The 9,041-nt window shown below is 50.6% G+C and overlaps 1 long non-coding RNA gene across 2 annotated transcripts; it reads left to right on the top strand.

The window, feature by feature from the left end:
- The first annotated feature begins 5,966 nt into the window (after positions 1-5,966).
- Positions 5,967-6,897, top strand: LOC310951296. Of its 2 annotated transcripts, none has more exons than XR_014593325.1 (3): positions 5,967-6,041; positions 6,434-6,530; positions 6,807-6,879. It is a non-coding gene; the product is annotated as an uncharacterized lncRNA (long non-coding RNA). The 2 variants fall into 2 exon arrangements; XR_014593324.1 differs by having other exon boundaries at positions 5,982-6,041; positions 6,493-6,530; positions 6,807-6,897.
- The last annotated feature ends 2,144 nt before the right edge of the window (positions 6,898-9,041 follow it).

The following is a 9,041-nucleotide window of genomic DNA, read 5'->3' as shown; positions in this document are numbered from 1 at the left end:
CCCAACAGCGTTAGCCCACTTTTCAAACCTTTTAATCCAGATCCGCCTGGAGGCTCTCTCTGCAGCCTCTGTGGCAAACTTAACGGCTCTCCTCCTAGCAGCACCTGAGATGCCAAGAAGGCTGTAGGCCCAACATCCCACCTCTATTGGCTCGCAGCAGGCTTTCCAGCCTCTCCTCCGGCAATCTTCGATGAGCTCCTGTTATTTGACTCTCTTACGCTCATTGGTCTCTTCCATTCGGTCCTCCCAAGGGACTGTCAGTTCCAATAAGATAACTTGCTTTGAAGAGACAGATGTCAGAACCAGGTCTTGTCTCAATGAAGTTGAGGCAGGCTTTGAGCGTGGCTTTTCTCAAGCTTTCACAAATGGAAGTGACTTCCGGCTGCTGGCCTGTTGTTGTTAGCCACTGCACTGGAGATGGTCTTGGCCACTGCCTTCAGCACCTGGTCGTGTCTCCAGCGGTAACAACCTCAACTCCTCAATCAGAGCAACAATTAGTGTATTGCACAATGAGCTACACTCCGCATCATAAAATATCTTTGAATTAATTGTCCACAGGGTCCAAATAATGTTCTCCAACAGAGATAGTCCAAAGGTAAATCAAAAATCACTTTATGGTTTCAAGCACAAGTGAGTTAAGTTGTTTTTTTGTATGGGTGAACCCTTTTCTCAAACTAAACAATAAAAAATCTCTGAGAAGTTTCAGTTTTGTGTTTTGTGTAGAGCTGCTCTGTAGGAAAGGGATCATTATGACTCCTGATCTGACGCTATTCAGAAAACACAATTCAATAAAATCAACTAGAGGCAGCGCCCCCCTAATATAATGGTAGGGGAAACACTGATCTATGAATATTTATAGTAGTGAAATACTATACAAGATCAAAAATACCAGTACTAATGTGCAAAAGAACAGATTGTCTGTGGTTGAGTCTAAATCACAGATAGTATAGTTTAATGACCACAGGCAGGAAAGATTTCCTGTGGTGCATCTGGGTGCGAGGAGTCTTCTGCTAAAGGTGCTCCTCAGCTGGGTGTAACGGGTTTGGTTAGGACCCAATAGCAGCACAAATACAGGCAGGAATCGTTGGTAACAAACTTTATTGGCTTTGGTGCAGGGAATAATCAGAGTCACGGCGCTGCAGGTAGCTGAACCAGGTAACCACCAGTTAGCCACAGGAGCCGACAGGCAGAATCCAGAAGGGGACAGGCTAGGATCGTGGTCGGGGACGGAAGGCTGAGGTGATTTCCAGGAGATCGGTCAGGCAGGATAGTCGGAGGCAGGCTGGGTCGAAACCGGGAGATCAGGCAGAATAACGCTGGAGAGTCTGGTGCAAGCATCAAGAACAATCTGGCAATGAGTGAGTGTGGAGTTGGGGCTTAAATGCAGCCAGAGCAGAGAGCTTAGGTGAGTGGAGTTGGCTTGATGAGAGGGGTGTGTCTGATTGGCAGATTGAAGCAGGTGCAGAGTGTGAGGCAGAGAGGAACTGTGACAGAACCCCTCCCTTAAGGGGCGACTCCTGGTGACCCAAACAAACCAATGCAGAGCCGGGTGGGTGGAGGGGGTCCAGAGGAGGGTTAATATTCGTCAGAGACGTCCACCTCCATCCCCTCATCCCTGACTGTAGGGAATGCGTCATCTGCATCCGAGGGTGGGTTATCGGACTCATCATCCAATTGTTCAGATCGATGGAGTGGCCAGGAAGGTGGAGTCCGTGGTCTGGGGATGTAACTGGTTCTGGCGGGTTGATCGGGGTAACCCTGATGAAAGTCCCTGACAAGGTGGCGATCCAATATGTGTCTGGCAGGAACCCAGGATCTCTCCTCGGGGCCGTATCCCTCCCAATCCACCAGGTATTGGAGGCCCCTCCCACGTCGGCGGGACTGCAGGAGACGACGGACCGTGTAGGTGAGGCCTCTGTCAATGAAACGAGGAGGTGGAGGAGGTGGGATGCGGGGGACCAGGGCACTCTCTCGCATAGATCTGGGGAGTTTGAGTCCCACCGCTGCGGGATTGATGATCTTGATCACCTCGAAGGGACCAATGAAGCGAGGAGCCAGCTTCTTTGACTCCACCCTCAGGGGAAGGTCACGGGTGGAGAGCCAAACCCTTTGACCAAGCTGATATTCTGGAGCCTGGGAGCGGTGGCGGTTAGAGGCAGAGGCATAGCGTCCAGCGGTTTTGAGGAGGGCAGCTCGAGCTCGGATCCAGGTCCTGCGGCAGCGGCGGATGAAGGCCTGGACGGACGGACAAGAAGTCTCTCTCTCCAGGGTCGGGAACAGAGGTGGTTGGTAGCCATAGACGCACCGGAAGGGAGAGAGGCCTGTGGCGGAACTGGTCAGGGTGTTGTGCGAGTATATACAGAGGCGAACTGGGGGCCCCGATCAGAAACCACGTCTACTGGGATGCCATGGAGGCGGACAACATGTTTAAGCAACAGTCTTGCAGTCCCTTTGGCGGAAGGGAGTTTGGGCAGGGGCACAAAGTGGGCCATCTTGCTGAACCGGTCCACCACCGTCAAAATGGTGGTGTTGCCGTTGGACGGTGGTAGACCGGTGACAAAGTCCACGGAGATGTGTGACCATGGACGATGAGGTATCGGTAGTGGGTGCAGAAGACCAGCAGGAGCTTGGAGTGTGGGTTTATGTTGGTTGCAGGTGGGGCAGGCGTTGACGAAGCTCCGTGTATCTTCAGCCAGAGTGGACCACCAGAAGCGACGCTGCACAACTTCCTTCGTCCGCTGGATCCCAGGGTGACAGGTGAGGTTGGAGCTGTGAGCCCACTGGAGGACCTCGGACCGGAGGTCAGGTTGAACATACAGACGTTCTGGTGGACAGGAACTGGGTCCAGGCTGGTCCTGGATGGCAGCTCTGACCCTCTCTTCCACCTCCCAGGTAAGTGTGGCGATGAGGCGTGAAGCTGGGAGAATGGTTTCAGGCTCTCGAGCCTCCTTCTCCTCCTCCTGAAACTGCCGAGACAAGGCATCAGGTTTGACGTTGCGGGACCCCGGCCGATATGAGAGGGAGAAGTTGAATCTGGTGAGGAAAAGAGACCACCGGGCCTGGCGGGAGTTCAGTCTCTTGGCTGACTGGATGTACTCCAGGTTCTTGTGGTCCGTCCACACCAGGAACGGCAGTTTGGTCCCCTCTAACCAGTGACGCCACTCCTCCAGAGCCAACTTCACTGCTAGTAGCTCCCTGTTACCAATATCATAGTTTCTTTCGGCCGGGGTCAACCGTCTGGAGAAGAAGGCACAGGGGTGAAGCTTCTGGTCGATGGCGGCCTTCTGAGACAGGACAGCCCCTACTTCCAGGTCGGAGGCGTCCACCTCAACCACAAATTGTCGTTCGGTGTCAGGCATTACGAGGATGGGGGCTGTTGTAAAACGTGTCTTCAGGGACCGGAAAGCCTCATTGGTGGCCGAAGACCACTGGAAGGGCACCTTGGAGGAGGTGAGGGCTGTGAGAGGGGCTGCCACCGTGCTGTACCCTATGATGAACCTCCGGTAAAAGTTGGCAAAGCCCAGAAATCGTTGAAGCTGCTTACGGGAGTATGGAGTGGGCCAGGAGGTGACAGCAGAGACCTTGGCAGAGTCCATCTGGATGGTCCCCTTCCCTATGACGTACCCCAGGAAGGAGACGGACGTAGCGTGGAATTCACACTTCTCAGCCTTTACAAAGAGAGAATTCTCCAGGAGGCGTTGGAGAACCCTCTGGACATGGTGGATGTGTTCGTCTGTGGAACAGGAGAAGATCAGGATGTCGTCGAGGTAGACGAAGACAAACTTATTGAGCATGTCCCTGGGTACGTCATTCACCAGGGCCTGGAAGACAGCAGGAGCATTTGTGAGGCCAAAAGGCATCACCAGGTACTCGTAGTGGCCGGTAGGGGTGTTGAATGCCGTCTTCCATTCGTCTCCCTCTCGGACCCGGACCAGGTGGTCCGGGTCATTGCGTAGGTCGAGCTTTGTGACGATGGTGACTCCCTCCAGGAGCTTGAACGCTGAGGCGATGAGGGGCAGGGGATAACGGTTCTTCACCGTAATGTCATTTAGTCCTCGATAATCAATACAGGGGCAGAGCGTCTTGTCCTTCTTAGCCACGAAGAAGAAACCCGCCCCTGCTGGAGATGATGAGGGTCGGATGATGCCTGCGGCCAAGGAGTCATTGATGTAAGTGTCCATGGCTTATGACGCCGGAGCCAAGGAAATCCCAGGAGGAGTGGATGACGAGGAGAGGGCAGGATATGGAACTGGATAGTCTCATGGTGGTTGCCAGACAGGAGCATGTGGATGGGCACTGTCTGGTGGGTGACAGTTCCCAGGAGGTGACCGTCCAGGGCATTGGCGGGAGCAGGAACTGGCAGGCGAATTCGACCAACACCTAGCTGAAGTGCTAGGTTGTTATCGATGATGTTAGCGTCTGAACCAGAGTCTATGAGTGTGGCAAGAGTCTGAGAGCCTTGGGGTAGCAGTAGTTGAACCTGGCACAGGGGACGTGAAGCGAAGGAGGGTTTAGAGGTGTGACTCACCAGGACCTCCTTCCTCACTGGTGAGCCTGACCTTTTCCTGGACAGCTGGAAACGAAGTGTCCGGGCTGCCCACAGTAGAGGCAGAGGTTTCCTATGCGGCGCCTCTCTCTCTCTTGTGGGGTTAGGCTGGCCCGGCCAATCTGCATGGGTTCAGAATCCCTCCCCAGTGTGCTGGGGGGCGGAGTTAGTGACCTGGCAGGAGCTGGAGAACGAGGAGTCGGAAGCCCCTCCCCTCGTCCCTGACGTCTCTCTCGGTGTCTGGCTTGAATCCGTCTGTCCACACGGGAAGCCAGCTCGATGATATTGTCGAGAGAGGCAGGAAGGTCGTAGGACACCAGCTCATCTTTGATGTAGTCGGCCAGTCCAAGCAGGAAAGCGTCCACCTGAGCCGCCTGGTTCCACTCGCTCCGCCGAGCCCGGATGCGGAAGTTAATGGCGTAGTCAGTCACCGAGCAGCCTCCCTGTCTGAGACCCAGAAGACCCCCAGAAGCGTCGAGACCTCTGGATGCTACACCAAACACCTTGCGGAGCTCGGTGGAGAAGGCGTTGAAGGATAGGCAAGCAGGTGTGTGGCGTTCCCACTCGGCTGTTCCCCACAGCCGAGCGCGACCAGTCAGGTTATTTATCGTGAACGCCACCCTTGCTTCCTCGGAGGCGAAGGTGTGAGGTTGCAGAGCAAAGAGGATTGAACAGTTTGTGATGAATGGATTGCACCCCTCTGGATCCCCGGCGTAGCGTTCTGGGACTCCCACTCGAGCCTCAAGGACGGGACCAGGATATACCGGAGCTGGTGGAGGAATGAACTGGGCGAGTGTAACGGTGAGATGTTGAACCAGGGCGGATAGCGTGGCTAGCGCTTGCTCTTGGTTAGCTGCTGCTAACTGAATGTTAGCCGTGGTGGAGGCTAACATCACCTCTTGGTGCTGGAGCTGGGTCTCCACCCGGTCTAGGCGAGCCAGTGGATCCGGGTTGTGCGCTGGGTCCACACTCATGGCCAGATTGTACTATAACGGGTTTGGTTAGGACCCAATAGCAGCACAAATACAGGCAGGAATCGTTGGTTCCAAACTTTATTGGCTTTGGTGCAGGGAATAATCAGAGTCCTGGCGCTGCAGGTAGCCACAGAGGAGACTGGAGTTACACTCACTCTGAAGAGCTGAACCAGGTAACCACCAGTTAGCCACAGGAGCCGACAGGCAGAATCCAGAAGGGGACAGGCTAGGATCGTGGTCAGGGACGGAAGGCTGAGGTGATTTCCAGGGCCCAGTATTTCAAAATTTGTAATCTGGATCAGAATAATCCGGATAATGAAATCCTCCTTTTCTCAGTCATGGATCACGGTGATCCTGCTGACTTTATCTGAGTATTTCAAAACACAGGCAGGGTGGATCACCGTGATCCCTACCTGGCCGGATACGGATTTCCCAATCTCAAGTCTCCGCCTCCGGGATCTGAAACATGGTGGACTACTTCATGAAAGGAGTAGCAGAGAGCCGACTTTCACGTCAAAAGTGTAAGTTAACCGTCGTCTATTGTGTAGCGGTTTTAATACCATACGAACGGCAACCAACACATCATGCAAGCCAACTATTTGAATTGTCACCTTATTAAAAGCAGGCCGTGGCGATCTCTAATTGAGACGCGGCCGTGCTAACGGGAGCTAACGCGGCTCCATTGACTTGTGTGTTAAGCAGCTAGCGGGCTATCATTAGCGGCTATCATTAGCGTCACGTCATTTGCAACACGGCAGATTTACAGTATAAGCAGGCTGCATTGTGTACAGACCTGCTCAGTGCTTAGAAAACACAACGCAACACAGTTTGAGTATTAACTACAAGGTTTGTTCAGAAGGTTCAGAATGCTACAGTAGCCTAATGCTGGTGATGATATCATGTTTTTGTGTAGGCTACATAAACACAATTTGGGATTGTGGATTAAGATACTCATACACCTTCTACCTTCAGAGTCCACTCACAGCCATGGACCACTCAGCTACAACAGGGTGAGTGCTGGATATCCTTGAAAATGCTTTAATTGTATTGATACATTTAAGACTTTCAAGTAATTGGAGTTTGAATAAAGTGCTTGAAACTGCTTAAATTTGTAATGGCATTACTTTCATGGTATTGGTCAGTGACACAATTAGAAACATTTCTTCTTACTAATTCCTCTCCAACATTGGTGAGAGCTTGTTTTTTTTTGCATTTCACTACACTGTTTTTAAACCTTGGTTTTAGCTTTGCATGTGACCAATAAACTTATCTATCTACCACATCAGGCACGGGGGCGAGAGCCAGAGCCAGCGCCAGCGCCAGAGCGACGGCGACGGAAGAGGCATGCCGGGGATGAGGAAGCCTATGAGAGGCTCCTCAAAAAGGAGACCGAAAGGGCAGTCAAACAGACTGAACTGGCCAAACGGCAAATTAAGCTGACGCTGCTTCAGCAAAAAGAGACAGAATTAACAATCAAGCTGTTAGAGAAACAGCTTGACATTTGAAATAGCATGGTCCTTAGTGGTCACATTATTTTTTGTTGGAATAAAACTTTGTTTGGACCCTGCATTCCTTTGTCTTTCTCTGTTTTGGTACATGCAAGTTACAATGTTTGGTGAACTAGAATTTGAGAAATAATTGTAATTTTATTTACAGCAGTTTTACAGTGTGGTCAAAAATTTTACTATGCTTTACATTTTTTGATATTACTTAAATTACTTGTTAGAAGTACAACACTAACACTTAAGTGTAACAAACATCTTGAGTAACAATATCTAGGAGAAGTATGCGCTGAGAGTTTGTCAATCCAAGTCAAATCCACCTCTGAGGTGGGATTCAAATGATCCTGAAATTTTGGTATCAAGTTGATCCAGATATCTGACTTAACTTTTGAAATACCCAAATCAGCCTTTTATCTGGGTTCAGGGGAGGATTGGATTACCAGAGCTGAAACCCTGATCTTCAGGATCAGGATTCTCCTGATCTGTGTTGAAATACCCAGTTTTCAGATCAGATCTAGATTTAATCCAATCCAACCAGGATAATCCTGTCAGATCACGTTTGAAATACTGGGCCCAGGAGATCGGTCAGGCAGGATAGTCGGAGGCAGGCTGGGTCGAAACCGGGAGATCAGGCAGAGTAACGCTGGAGAGTCTGGTGCAAGCATCAAGAACAATCTGGCAATGAGTGAGTGTGGAGTTGGGGCTTAAATGCAGCCAGAGCAGAGAGCACAGGTGAGTGGAGTTGGCTTGATGAGAGGGGTGTGTCTGATTGGCAGATTGAAGCAGGTGCAGAGTGTGAGGCAGAGAGGAGCTGTGACACTGGGCCAGTGTGTCGTAGAGAGGATGGGAGACATTGTCCAGGATAGATCGGAGCCTAGACAGCATCCTCCTCTCTGCCACAGTCGTGAGGGTGTCCAGCTCCTCCCCCATGACATCACAGGTGTTGGTTTTTAGCACTGTCGCCTCACAGCAAGAGGGTTCCTGGTTCAAATCCCAGCTGGGGCCCTTCTGTGTGGAGTTTTCATGTTCTCCCCGTGTCTGCGTGGGTTTTCTCCGGCTTCCTCCTATTCTCTAAATTGCCTGTAGGTGTGAATGTGAGTGTGGATGGTTGTCTGTCTCGATGTACCCTGTGATAGACTGCCGTCCTGTCCAGGGTGGACCCCACCTCATGCCTAATGCCAGCCCCCCGCGACCCAGATAGGGACAAGCGGTTGAAGATGAATGTTCAAAACTCTTTTACAGACAGAATATAAGCAGCCTTTCAGGACTGTAGCTATTAAAATAAACTCCGGCCAGTCAGGGGAGTTAGTACGACATCAACTCATGGTTATCCAGATTACATGACAGTGGCTCATCTGTGATGAAATCAACAGCCCTCCGCGGTCATCAGGGCCCAGTATTTCAAACGTGATCTGACAGGATTATCCTGGTCGGATTGGATTAAATCTAGATCTGATCTGAAAACTGGGTATTTCAACACAGATCAGGAGAATCCTGATCCTGAAGATCAGGGTTTCAGCTCTGGTAATCCAATCCTCCCCTGAATCCAGATAAAAGGCTGATTTGGGTATTTCAAAAGTTAAGTCAGATATCTGGATCAACTTGATACCAAAATTTCAGGATCATTTGAATCCCACCTCAGAGGTGGATTTGACTTGGATTGACAAACTCTCAGCGCATACTTCTCCTAGATATTGTTACTCAAGATGTTTGTTACACTTAAGTGTTAGTGTTGTACTTCTAACAAGTAATTTAAGTAATATCAAAAAATGTAAAGCATAGTAAAATATTTGACCACACTGTAAAACTGCTGTAAATAAAATTACAATTATTTCTCAAATTCTAGTTCACCAAACATTGTAACTTGCATGTACCAAAACAGAGAAAGACAAAGGAATGCAGGGTCCGAACAAAGTTTTATTCCAACAAAATAATTCTGTCTCTTTTTGCTGAAGCAGCGTCAGCTTAATTTGCCGTTTGGCCAGTTCAGTCTGTTTGACTGCCCTTTCGGTCTCCATT

This window comes from Echiichthys vipera, assembly GCF_963691815.1.
Source record: "Echiichthys vipera genome assembly, chromosome: 9".
NCBI lineage: Eukaryota > Metazoa > Chordata > Actinopteri > Perciformes > Trachinidae > Echiichthys > Echiichthys vipera.
Note: the sequence above shows the minus strand (reverse complement) of the source record. Positions and strands in the feature narration are given on the sequence as shown.